Below are 18,263 nucleotides of genomic sequence, written 5' to 3'. Positions count from 1 at the left end.
TCATCCTCTTCATCATCGTCTTCCTCAGCATCTTCATCATCCTCATCATCATGTTCAGAGTTCTGATTCACCTGTCAGCTCTACCACTCTGGGTAACAGGTATTAAATCACTTATGATGAGAAGCCTAACGATTCTACAAATGTCATCAAACTGAATAAAATATCCTTTCTCTCACTCCTTCTCTCTCTTTCTCACCTTATCTTATATATTATTCTCTCCTCTCTCCCTCTCTTCTCTCCTCTCTCCTCTCTCTCTCCTCTCTCCTCTCTCCTCTCTCCTCTCTCCTCCCTCTCTCCTCTCTCTCCTCTCTCCTCTCTCTCCTCTCTCTCCTCCCTCTCCTCTCTCCTTCTCTCCTCTCTCTCCCTCTCTCCTCTCTCCTCTCCCCTCTCTCCCTCTCTCCTCTCCTCTATCCATCTCTCCCTCTCTCTATTCTCTCCTCTCTCCCTCTCTCCTCTCTCCTCTCTCCTCTTTCCCTCTCTCCTCTCTCTCCTCTCTCTCCTCTCTCTCTGTCCACAGGGCAGTTGTTTAGTAGCATGGTTCACCAGAGGCCTGTGGCACTAACAGAAGGACCTGGAGGAAACATTCAACTCACCTGCAGCCATACTATCCCTAACTACTACATGATACTATGGTACAAACAGTCAGCAGGAGACACTGCTATGAAACTCATTGGTTATGCAAATTACAAGTTAATAACCATGGAGAAATCGTTTGAAAAGCACTTCAATGTGAGTGGAGACGGTGGGAAAGAGGCTTATCTTCATCTAGTGAGTCTGAGAGGACCTGAACACAGTGCAGTTTATTACTGTGCAGCCAGCCAACACAGTGATGTAGAGTTCCTCCTGTTCTCTACTAAAACCCTGTCTGATGGTAATATTAGACCACGGCTCAGAACACCTGCATCTGAGGTTTGACTTTGACTCAGTGCCAATGAATAAACACAGATGGATGATGGCATAAGCAAGGTGATATCTGTCCTAGTGCAGTATACCAGTATTTACAGTTTAGAGTCATCACTCATTAACATATATTATGCAATGTTACAATGTGATATTCCATTTCTCCCCCCTGGATAGATGTGATTCACATGACTAATCTCTCTATCTCTCTCCCCTCTTGCAGGTGTTCTGAGCCGTGGTCTAATATTACCATCAGACAGGGTTTTAGTAGAGAACAGGAGGAACTCTACATCACACATGACTACTCTCTCTATCTCCCCTCTATCCTTCTCTCCCTCCCTCACTGTTCTGACCTGAAGTCAGTGCAGTGTATTATTACAGCCAATTTCTAGTGTGAAGACTTCAGAATCTAAAGCTCAGATCAAATCTAAAGACTAAAAAATACAGACCCTTTCAAAAACGTAGATACCGATATGTTCCACAATACACCTTTAAGTTGAACAGGAGACCTGTAGGTGAACAAGGGATCTGCTTGAATATCAACACAAGTTCTGACGTCAAAGTGATGTAATTTCCTTCCCCTCCGGCAGCTCAGTTCAGCTCCCCTTCTCTATTGACTTATTCTCCTCTCCCCCCTATGGGCTCTGGTCTAAAGTAGTGCACTAGAAAGGGAATAGGGTGCCATTTGGGATGCTGACATACATTTGACACTCCCACTAGATGACATGACATCTCTGACTATCTGAAAACCCTTTCTCCTTGTCCATGTGACTCTTCTCTCCAGAACCATCAACATGATCAAGCTTCTCATACATGTAGCAACTCTACCACTATGGGTGACAGGTACTAAATCCCTCATGAAAGATAGATTTACTACTGAAATATATTGTTGTCAATATGCTGAGTAATACTGTATATTTCATATTGTCTGTTTTCATCCACAGGGCTGTCACAAACAGACAAAGTTCACCAGACTCCTACTGCAATACTAAAAAGACCTGAAGATAAAGTTCAACTCACCTGCAGCCACACTGATACAAGATACGACATGATACTGTGGTACCAACAGTCAGCCCAAAACACTGCTCTGAAACTCATTGGGTATGTGAGATTCACCAGTCCAACGGTGGAAGATTCCTTTAAAGGGCGTTTTAATGTCAGTGGAGATGCTGCAGCTAATAAAATGGCGTATCTACATTTTCCCAAACTGACAGAAGCTGAAGACAGTGCAGTGTATTTCTGTGCTGCTAGTGAAGCACAGTGTTTCGCTATACCCTCTCTCCTCTACAAAAACCCTCTCTGATCCTCTCATATAATACTGACTACAGCTCTATACACCTGCACCTGTCTTCAACCACTTCAACAACACTTTGCTATGAACCATTTGATATCAAACAGATGGTAATGATACTGTTATAAGTGTCTAGTTTAGATGGTTAGGTGCACTTCCTCAGTTCTCCAGCAGGAGGGAGTGTTTCTCAACACACATTTAGAAGATGCTGTATCGTGGCATTCTATGGGGCCTGGTCAAAATTTGTGCCCTATATAGGGAATAGGGTGTCATTTGGGATTCAGATGTTTCTAAATGTGTGTGGGACAGTATGGCTGCCTGGACCAGGGAATGTGGTATGGAAGGGCCCTTTTGAGGTCTGGGCCAGGGAATGTGGTATGGGAGGGCCTCTGGGTGTCTGGACCTACAGCCCTTGCTGTCTCTGCCTGGCTGGTTTCCCCTCTTTCCACTGGGATTCTCTGCCTCTACCCCTTTTACGGGGCTGAGTCACTGGCTTACTGGTGTTCTTCCATGCCGTCCCTGGGAGGGGTGCGTCACTTGAGTGGGTTGAGTCACTGACGTGGTCTTCCTGTCTGGGTTGGCGCCCCCCCTTGGACTGTGCCATGGCGGAGATCTTTGTGAGCTATACTCGGCCTTGTCCCGGGATGGTATGTTGGTGGTTGGAGATATCCCTCCAGTGGTGTGGAGGCTGTGCTTTGGCAAAGTGGGTGGGGTTATATCCTACCTGTTTGGCCCAGTCCGGGGGTTTCATCGGATGGGGCCACAGTGTCTCCTGACGCCTCCTGTCTCAGCCTCCAGTATTTATGATGCAGTAGTTTATGTGTCGGGGGCTAGGGTCAGTCTGTCACATCTGTTGTATTTCTCTTATCTTTTCCGGTGTCCTGTGTGAATTTAAATATGCTCTCTCTAATTCTCTCTTTCTCTCTTTCTTTCTTTCTTTCTTTCTTTCTCTCTCTCGGAGGACCTGAGCCCTAGGACCATGCCTCAGGACTACCTGGCTTGATTACTCCTTGCTGTCCCCAGTTCACCTGGCCGTGCTGCTGCTCCAGTTCCAACTGTTCTGCCTGCAGCTATGGAACCCTGACCTATTCACCGGACGTGTTACCTGTCCCAAACCTACTGTTTTCAACTCTCTAGAGACAGCAGGAGCGGTAGAGATACTCTCAAAGATCGGCTATGAAAAGCCAACTGACACTTACTCTTGTGTTACTGACTTGTTGCACCCTCGACAACTACTATGATTATTATTTTTGACCATGCTGGTCATTTATGAACATTTGAACATCTAGGCCATGTGCTGTTATAATCTCCACCCGGCACAGGCAGAAGAGGACTGGCTACCCCTCATAGCCTGGTTCCTCTCTAGGTTTCTTCCTAGGTTTTGGCCTTTCTAGGGAGTTTTTCCTAGCCACCGTGCTTCTACACCTGCATTGCTTGCTGTTTGGGGTTTTAGGCTGGGTTTCTGTACAGCACTTTGAGATATCAGCTGATGTAAGAAGGGCAATATAGATACGTTTCATTTGATTTGGTACGGGAGGGCCCTTTTGAGGTCTGGGCCAGGGAATGTGGTATGGGAGGGCCCTAGGGGGTCTGGGCCAGGGAATGTGGTACGGGAGAGCCTCTGGGGGCCTGGGCCAGGGAATGCGGTACGGGAGAGCCCTTGGGGGCCTGGGCCTGGTGACCCTCTGTCTCCATATGTGTAGACCATGTATCTGATGCTGTCTGGACAAAAAGAATATGGCGTGTCATACTTTTTCTGTCCAGACATCATCTGATACAAGGGCTACATACTGTATTGAGTGACTGAGCATGGGTGAATGAGTGTGTGTATATGTATATGTGTGTATGTGAAGAGTGTCAGTATCAGTGCGTGTGGCTGAGTGGTAGAGACCTGAGGACGGCTGAGTGGTTGAGACCTGAGGACGGCTGAGTGGTAGAGACCTGAGGATGGCTGAGTGGTAGAGACATGAGGACGGCTGAGTGGTACAGACCTGTGGACGGCTGAGTGGTAGAGACCTGAGGACGGCTGAGTGGTAGAGACCTGGGGATGGCTGAGTGGTAGAGACCTGAGGACGGCTGAGTGGTAGAGACCTGAGGACGGCTGAGTGGTGGAGACTTGAGGATGGCTGAGTGGTAGAGACTTGAGGATTGCTGGGAGGTGGGACAAAGTAGGTATCAGAGGCATGTTGAGTGGGACTAGGGGCTCCGCAGTAAACTAAAACAATGATAACTATCCTAAACAACAATATACAAGGCATATTGACATTTAAAAGAGACATAATGCGAGGCATAAAGCAATAAAAGGTGTTGATTGGGAGAGCTAGCTAAGATAACAAAGGGTAAGACAACAACAGCTAATCAGCTAAGACAACAACAACAGGTAAAATGGCGATGAATGGGCAGAGAGGGTCTGTTAACTTCACACTGGCCCTGAGTTCGGGGCTGGGGCCGACAGATAAACAGAAAATAAACAAAACTGAGTACCGGTATTTAATGAACAGTCCAGCAGGCATCAGCTATGTAGCCAAGTGATCATAGGGTCCAGTGAACAGCAATAGATGAAACAGGGAAGCCGCTGGGTAGTCATTACTACCTAGCAAGCGGGAGACACAGCGTTTAAAGTTAGCAGGCCGGGGCTAGTAGAAGCGCCAGCTCCGACGTCAGGCAAAGGTCGGATGGGGGCACAGCGGACGGAGTTACGTCGGCAGACCAGTCATGGTGGAACGGCAGGGCTTCGTGTCGACAAAGGGTCCAGGCCAGTTAGCGAAAGAAGTATTGTGGTTGTAGTAATTTTGTTTGCTAGCCAGGAGATGCGCTTGGCTCACGGCTAACTGGTGCAAGTTTCGGGACAAGGGCGATAGCCACTATAGCCACTCGGTAGCAGCTAGCTAGCAGCGATGATCCGATGCAAAGGTCCAGAGCTTACGGCAGGAATCCGGTGATGTAGTGGCTTCTAGTCGTGTTAGTGAAGAGTCCGGGAGGCATCAGCTGTGTAGACGAGTGATCATAGGGTCCACTGAGAGGGCCGGGAGGTTGGCCACTCTTTATCTCTTTATCACAGTACTACGTCATACCAGACGAATGTCTGACTGCTTGACTGCAAATAACTCAGATACACATTAAAACATGAAATGACCCATGGCTTTAATAAGACCTCACTCAGAGATCCACAAAAATAATATAACATGACTGTCCTGATCAGGTCAGGTTACAGGAGACCACAATCCTACAGGGTATCTTTCAACCCCCAACAGAGGAGGAGAGATCTAGGGGTCTGAAGATGTGGGGGTTTTATGACCCCTCATGCCCATGATAGTCTTAGACCACAGAGAAATTCATTTGTCCTCACTATGGAGAACTGGCCTCAGAACATTAAACATGCAATAAATTGGACTTTGGAACAATGGTTTCCGTCAGCCACAATGGTGGTCATAACGATAGATGGAATATGAAAATGTATGTCATTTTTGTTTTATTATTAAAGGTCAACAGAGGACGTTATTATGAAAACATTGTACCTTTAAGAGTTTTCCAAGTATATGCCTGATGTTTATACATTGTACGTTGTGTGGAAAATATCCAAATCAAAGAGAATGTTTTGGTAAAGATGACATGTGAAGTTAGTGTCTAAAATTGGATTGGAGTAAAATCTAGGCCTTGTCCCTTAACTTGGTACGCCCAGAGAATTGCCCTAAAGGCGGCGACGCCCACTTCTGACCCGAGGGTATAAGACAGGAGACTGAAGAATTAAGATATTAGATTAACTGACCCCAGGCTGCAGCCACGGTCTAAATGGTCAACGAACCCCAAAATAAAACACAAGGTTGAAGACAAAGGAATCATTTTCTACACAAGCTATGGATGAGTAGCTGTGTCTACGCGGGTGAATTCAAGCCGAACCACCTAGCCTCCAATCTTCATCGAATCGTGGTATCTACGCTGTTTCATTTCTAAGCTGTGAGCTCTGAGCTACAGAGCTGTCTGTCCTCAGACGACACTATCAGAGAAAGGGGGAGAAGTCAGACCATTAAGCCAAGAAGGACACTGACATCGTGAGGACAACCAGAGAGTTGCGCCGGAGAAGTGCATCATTGAGAAGCCTAAGCGACCCACGCGGAGCTTCCCTTTTGAGACCTCCAACACGTAATTACATCATTATATTCTGACCCATAAGAGCGGCAGTTCGGGGGAAGGCTAGGTTTTAAATAAGCATAGCTGACAAATGAACGCAAATGTATATTTCTCTCGTGTACTTTCTTTGTTTCTCTCTCTTTTAAATCCCCATTTTGGGTAATGCGCCATAGTGTGTTGGCCCGTTATACTAAGTCCTAATCAATAGCCTAGACTGTGTTTTGTGTATGTGTATTTTTATCATCATTTTAGCTTGCTAGTAAATAAATAATCAACTAAGATTGGTGTGGTAAACTCGTTGGTGGAGCCCGGGTTCGTGCAGATTCCCGGATTATGCGACGTTTAGAAATGAGACATTAGAGGAAATTGATTAATTAGCGACTGTTGTAAAATCGATATTCTGATATTCTATGAGTTAATTTGGGAAATAGAAACTCAGTAAAACTAATTTTCCCATGGTGCCCCAGGTTAATGAGTTAATAATTGCTTGATTCATTGCTTGATTCATTTAATCACGCAATTATAAACTGTTAATCATTTGATGAGCAACAGTCGTCACATTAACTAATACAACTTCACGACAACATTAACACATGAAATGACCCATGGCATTGATAAGACCTCACTCAGAGATAAACAAAAATAATAAACATTCAAAATTGGTGAATATTTCCTTTAAACATCAATCAACTAACTCCAGATAGCAGTGCATCAGATATCCCTCTCTGCTCTACTAAACCCTGCTTCCTGTCCCACATAGACTCCTCCTGCAGGGTTCATCTCAGGTCTCTGATGTTTAAGATGTTCTCATAAGGAGGCTCTATAAGATCACTGAGATGAGTTGATGAGAAGCCACCTCTAATTCATGTGGAGTGGTTTGTCTGTCTCATTCTTTCTGTCTCCTTAACAGTGAGTCAACATGATCAGAATTCTTATCTCCATCACCATGGGTTACACAGCCTGGGCTGCAGGTATTCAGATCATTGATTTCATCAACTACTAATATCCTCAATTGATAGTTTTTTTATCTTTCAGGTCAATATGTTTCTTTATATGTTGTTTCACCTTTTTCTTTCTCTCTCTCTCTCTCTCTCTCTCTCTCTCTCTCTCTCTCTCTCTCTCTCTCTCGCTCTCTGTCTCGTTCTCCAGGTTCTTCTCTCAGTAACCAGGTTCACCAGAGTCCTGCATCCCTGTACAAGAACCAGGGAAAGTCGGCTAAGACGGAGTGTTCACATAGTATATCAAGCTATAATCGTATCCTCTGGTACAAGCAATCCAACTACAGAGAATTAGTGTTTTTAGGATACATGCTATTGAAAGCTGGATATCCTGAGGCTGGATTTGATATAGAAGGAGATGCTAATGCAGGTGGTACCAGCACCTTAACCATCAATCAACTAACTCCAAATAGCAGTGCTGTGTATTACTGTGCTGCTAGTTTACACAGTGCATCAGATCTCCCTCTCTGCTCTACAAAAACCTCCTCCCTGGTGTACTGTAGACTAATCACACCTGTATTAACATCACACTGTATCTGACTCTGATTCAATGCCAAAACACTCACCAGCTGGTCTAACAGAAAGGAGAGGTTCCCTCTGATATACAGGAGACCATGATACAGTATGGTATGATATCATGTCTTTCCTGTAGGTGGAGTTACAGCTCAACAAATCCATGTGGACTCACCAGACACAGTACCACAGTAAACGATGGTATGTAGTAAGGAGTCTGAGAGTTGAAGATCCATGTCCTTTGAATGTTCATCTTGACTCAGTGTTGAACTATGAATCTTTAACTGTTGGATATTTTTCACCTCTGAACGTGAATCTCTTCATTATTCTTGAACACAGATTAGATACCATCTAAAATAATCTATAATTCCATATATTTCCTCAATGACTACAGTGGTTATAACAAACAGGTCTCTCTCTCCTCTTCTGTAACAGGTGAACTCCTCTGTTCCAGCGTTCTTCAGTCTCCATCTTCAGTATTTCAGAGTTCTGGAGAAACTGCTGTCCTGTCCTGTTTACACACTCTCCCCAGCTACAACACCATACTGTGGTATCAGCAGGTGGAACACACTCTCCCCAGCTACAACACCATACTGTGGTATCAGCAGGTGGAACACACTCTCCCCAGCTACAACACCATACTGTGGTATCAGCAGGTGGAACACACTCTCCCCAGCTACAACACCATACTGTGGTATCAGCAGGTGGAACACACTCTCCCCAGCTACAACACCATACTGTGGTATCAGCAGGTGAAGCTGCTCTAATATCCCAGCTGGCATTGAAGAATCGGCAAAAGTATATTACGCCGTATCCGTCTACCGGATTTAAGCCGACATGGCCGGCATCTTTCCAGAATCCCCCCAGAAGCGACCAAATGCAAATTTAAATGATTGTATTCAAATTTACCCAATTTAGTAATTAAAATATTACTTTTATAATTTTATACATATCCACAATAAAACATTTTGTGTCGGAGGAAACAACATACACCTGGTGAACGTGTGTGCGCCCGGCCCGCTACAAGAGTCGCTACAGCGTGATGGTACAAGGACATCCCTGCCATCCAAACCCTCCCCTAACTCGGACAACGCTGAGCCAATTGTGCGTCTCCTCATGGGTCTCCTGGTCGTGGCCGTCAAGGGTCTCAAATCAGCATCTGTAGCAACACAGTTTGCACTACGATGCAGTGTCTTAGACCGCTGTACCACTCAGGAGACTCCATCCACAAAGTTCTTAATGCTTATCAATTGCATTACACAAAGTATCAAAATACTAAAATACTACACAGGACATATCCTGTTAGGGCTAGGGGGCAGTATTTACACGGCCGGATAAAAATTGTACCCGATTTAATCTGGTTACTACTCCTGCCCAGTTACTAGAATATGCATATAATTATTGGCTTTGGATAGAAAACACCCTAAAGTTTCTAAAACTGTTTGAACAATAATATGCATATTCTAGCTTCTGAGTTGGTGTAATAGGCAGTTAAAAATGGCCACATATTTTTTCAAAAATTCTCAATACTGCCCCCTATACCCAAACAGGTTAACGAGAGTCTTGTCTTTAAAATGCTGTAAAATAGTCATATGTTTGAGAAATTGAAGTAATAGCATTTCTAAGGTATTTGAATAACGCGCCACAGGATTCCACTGGCTGTTACGTAGGTGGGACGATTTCGTCCCGCCGGCCCTAGAGAGGTTAAAGAAATTTATTTTTAAATGTTAAATGTATTTTTTGATTACAGAAACAATGAGAAAATATGGATAAATAAATAATGAAATGTTAATTATATAAAGCAGACCGTGTAATCATCTGCCAGAGAGTAGCCACATTGGCCCGTGCCCCAAGTAATACATTTGGGCCAGATAACTCACACCGGAATCCGCCAGAGACCCAAGTAATACATTTGGGCCAGATAACCTCTCTTGGGTAGTGGGCAGTATTTTGACATCCGGATGAAAAGCGTTTTTTATATCGCAATTTCTGACTTTCGTGTCGCACCTGCCTGGTTGAAATATGTTTTTCATGTGTTTGTATGCAGGGAGCCTCCTCAGATATCCTCAGATTGCTGTCCTGAGCTGTCCTCAGATAATCGCATGGTTTGCTTTCGCCGTACAGCCTTTTTGAAATCTGACACCACGGCTGGATTAACAAGAAGTTAAGTTATATTTGGATGTATTACACTTGTGTTTTTATGAAAGTTTAATATTTATAATACTGTAGTTAGAATTTCGCACTCTGCAAATTCAACGGATGCTGGCCAGGAGGGACGCTACCATCCCACCTGCCCATAAGAAGATAACTCACACCGGAGTCGGCCCGAGTTCAATCCCCACATCCTAGCCATAAGTAATACTGCCGAAGGCGGCCCAGACTTGGGCCACATGACATCGGCCGAGTCTTACTCTCAGCTGGAATCGGCCCAGATCCACTGTGTTAGCTGGGATATCTACCATGATGGGGTATACATAAGCATGAACGTCAACAAGCAGTACAACATTACAGATAATAAACTTGATATCTCTAATATTGTATAGCTTTGGAATCGAGACATTACATACTTTCGAGGAAAATAGGAAAGTTTCTCATCTCATATTCTGACTTTGAGAAGGGTTTGCGTGATGTTTAGTTTAGCAACCGCGTGACGCAGCATAACAACATGAACGCGATTGGTCGATAGTCTGCTGGGTGGGGCGTTTGGTACACCAATGGGATTCCTACCTCCTTTCTCTAATATCTTTGGCAACGCTGTTTCAGCTGTTATGCTTGTTTTAGATGATGATTTAAAATGCATAGTTCATAAAAATCATTGTGCTGCCATATTTCTAGACCTTTCCAAGGCATTCAACACCATTGAACATTCCCTACTCATTCAAAAATGATTTGAAATGGGCCTGGACAATAAGTCTTGCAAATGGTTTAACCTGTTAGGGTATAGGGGGCAGTATTGAGAATTTTTGAAAAAATATGTGCCCATTTTTAACTGCCTATTACACCAACTCAGAAGATAGAATATGCATATTATTGTTCAGGTTTGGATAGAAAACACCCTAAAGTTTCAAAAACTGTTTGAATGGTGTCTGTGAGTATAACAGAACTCATTTGGAAGGCAAAACCCTGAGACAGATTCTGACAGGAAGTGGATACCTGATGTGTTGAATTGACTTTAAGCCTATACCATTGAAAAACAAAGGGAAGGAGGAATATTTTGGCACTTCCTATTGCTTCCACAAGATGTCCCCAGCCTTTACAAAGTGTTTGGAGTGTTCTACAGTGAGATCTGACTGAAGAAGAGCGTTGGAACGGCGATGGCCCATTAGACACCTGGCGTGCGATTTGATGGTGGGTACTCTCATTCCGAAACGTTTTAAAAGTGAACCCAATGGTCCGCCTTGAATTTTATTCATGTTCTGGTTAAAAAAGGCCCTAATGATTTATGCGATACAACGTTTGACATGTTTGAACGAACGAAAATATATTTTTTCCGTTCTTGAAGTGAAGTGAAGTCCGGCTGGCTTAGATCATGTGCTACAACACGGAGGTTTTTGGACATAAATGATGAGCTTTTTTGAACAAAACTACATTCGTTATGGACCTGGGATTCTTTGGAAGTGACATCTGATGAAGAGAATCAAAGGTAATGGATTATTTACATAGTATTTTCGATTTTAGATCTCTCCAACATGGCGGTTAGTCTGTATCGCAATGCGTATTTTTCTGGCGCAGTGCTCAGATTATTGCAAAGTGTGATTTCCCAGTAAGGTTAATTTTAAATCTGGCAAGTCCATTGCGTTCAAGAGATGTAAATCTATAATTCTTTGAATGACAATATAATATTTTACCAATGTTTTCTAATATTAATTAATTATTTTGTTGTCATGACTTGACTGCCGGTATTGGAGGGAAACGATTTCCTGAACATCAACGCCATAGTAAAACACTGTTTTTAGATATAAATATGAACTTGATAGAACTAAAAATGCATGCATTGTCTAACATAATGTCCTAGGAGTGTCATCTGATGGAGATTGTAAAAGGTTAGTGCATAATTTTAGCTGATTTTATGGTTTTGGTGACGCCTGTCTTTGAATCGACAATACACTACACACAGCTATTGTCAATGTACTCTCCTAACATAACCTAACTTTATGCTTTCCCCGTAAAACCTTTTTGAAATCGGTAAACGTGGTTAGATTAAGAAGATGTTTATCTTTCAAAGGCTGTAAGTTAGTTGTATGTTTGAGAAATTTGAATTTTGACATTTATTTGGTTTCAAATTTGCCGCTCTTGAAATGCACCTGCTGTTGATAGGGTGCGCCACGGGTGGCACGCTAACGTCCCACATAGCCCCAAGAAGTTAAGAGCTTTCTGACAGACAAGACACAATGTGTGCGTTCTGATGGTGTTGAGTCTAGTTATTAGGTGTACCACAGGGGTCAGGATTGGGACCAGTTCTCTTTACTATTCATATTAATAATATTGGTATTTGTATTAAATCCCTTCATATTAATCTGTATGCAGATGGTATGGTTATGTATGCCATACCACCGAACGTTAAAGCTACAGTGCCTTCAGAAAGTATTTATACCCCTTAACTTCTTCCACATTTTGTTGTGTGAGAACCTGAATTCAAAATGGACTACATAAATATATTTGTTCACCCATCTATACACATTACCCCTTAATGACAAAGTGAAAACATGTTTTATAAGTATTTAATTTACATAAGTATCCACACCTGTGAATCAATACTATGTAGAAGCACCTTTTGCAGCAGTTACAGCTGTGAATCTTTCTAGGTACGTCTCTAAGAGCTTTCCACACCTGGAATGTGCAATTTTTGCCCATTATTATTATTTTCAAAATTCTTCAAGCTCTGTCAAATTGGTTGTTAATCATTGCTATCAAAATAAAGAGAGTCACACACTCCATATATAAGCTCCCAATAATTTATTGGGGATTTACCAACGTTTCGGCATCACTTTGCATCGTCATGTTAATCAATGCTAGACAACCATTTTCAGGTCTTGCTATAGATTTTCATGCAGATTTATGTCAAAACTGTAGCTTTGCTTCTCAGGAACATTCTCTGTATTCTTGGTAAGCAAAGCGACTCCAGTGTAGATTTGGACTTGTGTTTTCAGTTATTGTACTGCTGAAAGGTATGTTTCAGCTCCCAGTGTTTGGTGAAAAGGAGACTGAACCACATTTTTCTCTAAGATTTTGCGACTGCTTAGCTCCACACTGTATTTTTATCCTAAGAAACTCACCAGTCCTTAAATATTACAAGCATTCGCATAACATGATGCAGCCACCACTATGCTTGAAAATATGGATAGTTGTACTCAGTAATGTGTTTTATTGGATTTGCCCCAAACATAACACAGTTGTCGCTATTGTGCTCTAATGTGACTAGAATGACGTTGTATGCACCATCCAACTTTCCGAGAAATAGACATGTATAATATCGGTAGAAAACTTACATTCTTGTTAATCTAACTGCAGTGTCCAATTAACAGTAGCAATTACAGTGAAAAAATACCATGCTATTGTTTGAGGAGAGTCCACAACAACAAAACACTTTTATCACGGCAACTGGTTTGATACATTCTCCTCTGAAGGTAAATTATGTACTTACATTCAGTAATCTTGCTCTGATTGGTCATCCTGAGGGTCCCAGAGATAAAATGTAGCATAGTTTTGTTTGATAAAAACCAGTATTAAGTTCTACAGTTTGACCCCACTGCTGTCTCTGGATCCACACCCACCCCGTCCGGCCATCTTGATGTGTGAATGTTAGTGTATAAGCTAATGATCCATCATGTATGACATTTCTGGGAGTGTGTAAACTTTAACTTGTTATTACCATATCATTTTTCTATGTTCTCTATAGTTATGTACTTGAAAATGTATCAATTGACCAAAATGGCACAGTTGGGCAAACCCCTGACAGACTTGATACAGAATATTGTGCAGAAATGTAATTCTTCAATGGATCAGTCTGAAACGTTACAAACCCACTACTGCCATCTGGTGGCAAACATCTATATTACACCTAGACTCCTATCTGAAGATATGGCCATTCTCTTGCATTTCAAAGATGAAACATTTTTTGGGAGGGGAAAACGCATGTTTTTTTTGTATTATCTTTTACCAGATATAATGTGTTATATTCTCCTACATTAATTTCACATTTCCACAAACTTAAAAGTGTTTCCTTTGAAATGGTACCAATAATATGCATATCCTTGCTTCAGGTCCTGAGCTACAGGCAGTTAGATTCAGGTATGTCATTTTAGGAGAACATTTAAAAAAAGGGTCCGATCCTTAATTTATTTCACAGAACAAAACGTATAAGATCTCCAAAGCCTGTTTTAACTTCAGACCTTTTATCCCAAAACCCCATTATTTCCCCCTTCATTTCTCCCATAGCAACGGTCAACGAACCAGAGGTAGAAAATGCTGACTCATTGCCGTGTTTTAGGACTAGAAGCTGGCGAGCTCTATAGGATAGAATATAATATGTAAAGAGCTGATGGTCTCATCATGGACTGTAGGGGGACCTCTAACTTTAATAATGTGAATGTCTCTACAGTCTGAACCACTAATTAGCATGATGTATTCAGATCATCAGTCCCTCCCACTTCACTGACATGTTGAATATGGTGGAACCTGCCGTGGTCTACTGATTGGCATCTATTCATCTATGTGACACTCCTCTTGTTTTATATACATTGATACCAGACTCTTTCCAGCACTCTCAAATATAACGTGATCAAACATGTTCACATTTCTCTTCACTGTTACTGTCTCACTGCTCTGTGCTGCAGGTACAGTTTCATAATGTTTCATTTATTTAACCAGGAAAGTTCGTAACAAAATTCCTATTTACAATGACGGTCTTCTCTAGTTATAGATATTGATGTTTCCAAGCATATGTTCACTTCACACGAGTCTTGATGTATTCAGGTCTAACTGTACCTAACTCTATTGATTTCATTCTCACTGTATCCTTACAGGTCTTGTTGAGGGGAGTGAAGTCACTCAGATACCCACCATACTCTGGGGACTGAAAGACAGTGTTGCTCAGATGAACTGCAGTCACACTAAGGGATCTACCTACAACCAGATGTACTGGTACAGACAGCTTCCAGGAGAGGGAATGAAGCAGGTAGCCTTCACTACTTCCAGTTCCAAACCTGAGTATTCAGGGGATTTCAGTGAAGACAAATTCTCAGCCAAGAAGACTGTAGTTGAGAGTGGATCTTTCACAGTGAAGAAGTTGGAGGCAGGAGACAGTGGCATGTACTTCTGTGCTGTGAGTCAACACAGTGATACAGACAACAAGTACAGCTGTACAAAAACCCCAGTATTTCAACAGGATGTAATATAATATGTAAAGACATGGTCTCATCACATACTGTAGGGGGACCTCTAACTCTAGTTCTTCTAATGTCTGATGGTTTCATTGTCATGATCATGTAATCAGTCATGTTCACAGTGAGGTCCTATGAGCAAGCTTTACAGTACAGGCTTCCTGACACTCCCTCTAACACTGTCACTATCCACCACCCTGAAGGAAACATGATACTACTACAGCCAATCTCCTTTCACCTCAGAGCTTCATCCAGGAGACACTCATATCACATCCTCATCATCATCGTCTTCCTCAGCATTTTCATCATCCTCATCATCATCGTCTTCCTCAGCATATTCATCATCCTCATCATCATCGTCTTCCTCAGCATATTCATCATCCTCATCATCATGTTCAGAGTTCTGATTCACCTGGCAGCTCTACCACTCTGGGTGACAGGCATTAAATCACTTACGATGAGAAGCCTAACGATTCTACGAATGTCATCAAACTGAATAAAATATCATTTCTCTCACTCCTTCTCTCTCACCTTCTCTCGCTTTTCGTTCTCTCTATCTCACCTTATCTCCTCTCTCTCCATCTCTCCTCTCTTTCTCAGTCACCTTCTCTCCCTCTCTCTCCCTCTCTCCTCTCTCCTCTCTCCATCTCTCCTCTCTCTCTCCTCTCTCCTCTCTCCTCTCTCCCTCTCTCCTCTCTCCTCTCTCTCCTCTCTCCCTCTCTCCTCTCTCTCCGTCTCTCCTCTCTCCTCTCTCCTCTCTCCCTCTCTCTTCTCTCCTCTCTCCCTCTCTCCTCTCTCCTCTCTCTCCTCTGTCTCCTCTCTCCTCTCTCTCCTCTCTCCTCTCTCTCCTCTCTCCTCTCTCTCTGTCCACAGGGCAGTTGTTTAGTAGCATGGTTCATCAGAGGCCTGTGGCACTAACAGAAGGACCTGGAGGAATCGTTCAACTCACCTGCAGCCATACTATCCCTAACTACTACATGATACTATGGTACAAACAGTCAGCAGGAGTCACTGCTATGAAACTCATTGGTTATGCAAATTACAAGTCAATAACCATGGAGAAATCGTTTGAAAAGCACTTCAATGTGAGTGGAGACGGTGGGAAAGAGGCTTATCTTCATCTAGTGAGTCTGAGAGGACCTGAACACAGTGCAGTTTATTACTGTGCAGCCAGCCAACACAGTGATGTAGACTTCCTCCTGTTCTCTACTAAAACCCTGTCTGATGGTAATATTAGACCACGGCTCAGAACACCTGCATCTGACGTTTGACTTTTACTCAGTGCCAATGAATAAACACAAATGGATGATGGCATAAGCAAGGTGATATCTGTCCTAGTACAGTATACCAGTATTTACAGTTTAGAGTCATCACTCATTAACATACATTATGCAATGTTACAATGTCATATTCCATTACTCCCCCCTGGATAGATGTGATTCACATGACTACTCTCTCTGTCTCTCCTCTTTCTCTCTCTCCCTCTCTCTCACTCCCTCTCTCTCGCTCTCTCTCTCTACCTCTCTCCCTTCTCTCTCTCTACCTCTCTCCCCTCTCTCTCTCCTTTACTGTTCTGTCCTGAAGTCAGTGCAGTGTATTACTGTTCTGTCCTGAAGTCAGTGCAGTGTATTACTGTTCTGACCTGAAGTCAGTGCAGAGTATTACTGTTCTGTCCTGAAGTCAGTGCAGTGTATTACTGTTCTGACCTGAAGTCAGTGCAGTGTATTACTGTTCTGACCTGAAGTCAGTGCAGAGTATTACTGTTCTGTCCTGAAGTCAGTGCAGTGTAATACTGTTCTGTCCTGAAGTCAGTGCAGTGTATTACTGTTCTGTCCTGATGTCAGTGCAGTGTATTACTGTTCTGACCTGAAGTCAGTGCAGAGTATTACTGTTCTGAAGTATTTTTTCAATTTACAGCCTATTTCTAGTGTGATGACTTCACAATCTATAACACAGATCAAATCTAAAGACTAAAAAATACAAACCCTTTCAACAATGTAGATACCGGTTTGATCCACAATACACCTTTAAGTAGAACAGGAGACCTGTAGGTGAACAAGGGATCTGCTTGAATATCAACACAAGTTCTGACGTCAAAGTGATGTAATTTCCTTCCCCTCCGGCAGCTCAGTTCAGCTCCCCTTCTCTATTGACTTATTCTCCTCTCCCCCCTATGGGCTCTGATCTAAAGTAGTGCACTAGAAAGGGAATAGGGTGCCATTTGGGATGCTGACATACATTTGACACTCCCACTAGATGACATCACATCTCTGACTATCTGAAAACCCTTTCTCCTTGTCCATGTGACTCTTCTCTCCAGAACCATCAACATGATCAAGCTTCTCATACATGTAGCAACTCTACCACTATGGGTGACAGGTACTAAATCCCTCATGAAAGATAGATTTACTACTGAAATATATTGCTGTCAATATGCTGAGTAATTCTGTATATTTCATATTGACTGTTTTCATCCACAGGGCTGTTACAAACAAACAAAGTTCACCAGACTCCTACTGCAATACTAAAAGGACCTGAAGATAAAGTTCAACTCACCTGCAGCCACACTGTTTCAAATTACAACATGATACTGTGGTACCAACAGTCAGCCCAAAACACTGCTCTGAAACTCATTGGGTATGTGAGGAACACCAGTCCAACGGTGGAAGATTCCTTTAAAGGGCGTTTTAATGTCAGTGGAGATGCTGCAGCTAATAAAATGGCGTATCTACATTTTCCCAAACTGACAGAAGCTGAAGACAGTGCAGTGTATTTCTGTGCTGCTAGTAAAGCACAGTGTTTCACTATACCCTCTCTGCTCTACAAAAACCTTCTCTGAACCTCTCATATAATACTGACTACAGCTCTATACACCTGCACCTGTCTTCAACCACTTCAACAACACTTTGCTATGAACCATTTGATATCAAACAGATGGTAATGATACTGTTATAAGTGGCTAGTTTAAATGGTTTAGGTGCACTTCCTCAGTTCTCCATCAGGAGGGAGTTTTTCTCAACACACATTGGTCAAAAGTAAGGTGTCATT

At 42.7% G+C, this 18,263-nt stretch overlaps 2 long non-coding RNA genes across 2 annotated transcripts; both read left to right on the top strand.

Moving 5' to 3' along the window:
• Positions 1-1,543: 1,543 nt before the first annotated feature.
• On the top strand, positions 1,544-1,895 carry LOC115187174 (uncharacterized). Its single transcript, XR_003875919.1, has 2 exons — positions 1,544-1,743; positions 1,845-1,895. It is a non-coding gene; the product is annotated as an uncharacterized LOC115187174 (long non-coding RNA).
• Positions 1,896-17,419: 15,524 nt separating this feature from the next.
• On the top strand, positions 17,420-17,745 carry LOC115187176 (uncharacterized). Its single transcript, XR_003875921.1, has 2 exons — positions 17,420-17,594; positions 17,696-17,745. It is a non-coding gene; the product is annotated as an uncharacterized LOC115187176 (long non-coding RNA).
• Positions 17,746-18,263: the final 518 nt, after the last annotated feature.

This window comes from Salmo trutta, unplaced genomic scaffold (genome assembly GCF_901001165.1).
Source record: "Salmo trutta unplaced genomic scaffold, fSalTru1.1, whole genome shotgun sequence".
Classification (NCBI taxonomy): domain Eukaryota; kingdom Metazoa; phylum Chordata; class Actinopteri; order Salmoniformes; family Salmonidae; genus Salmo; species Salmo trutta.
Note: the sequence above shows the minus strand (reverse complement) of the source record. Positions and strands in the feature narration are given on the sequence as shown.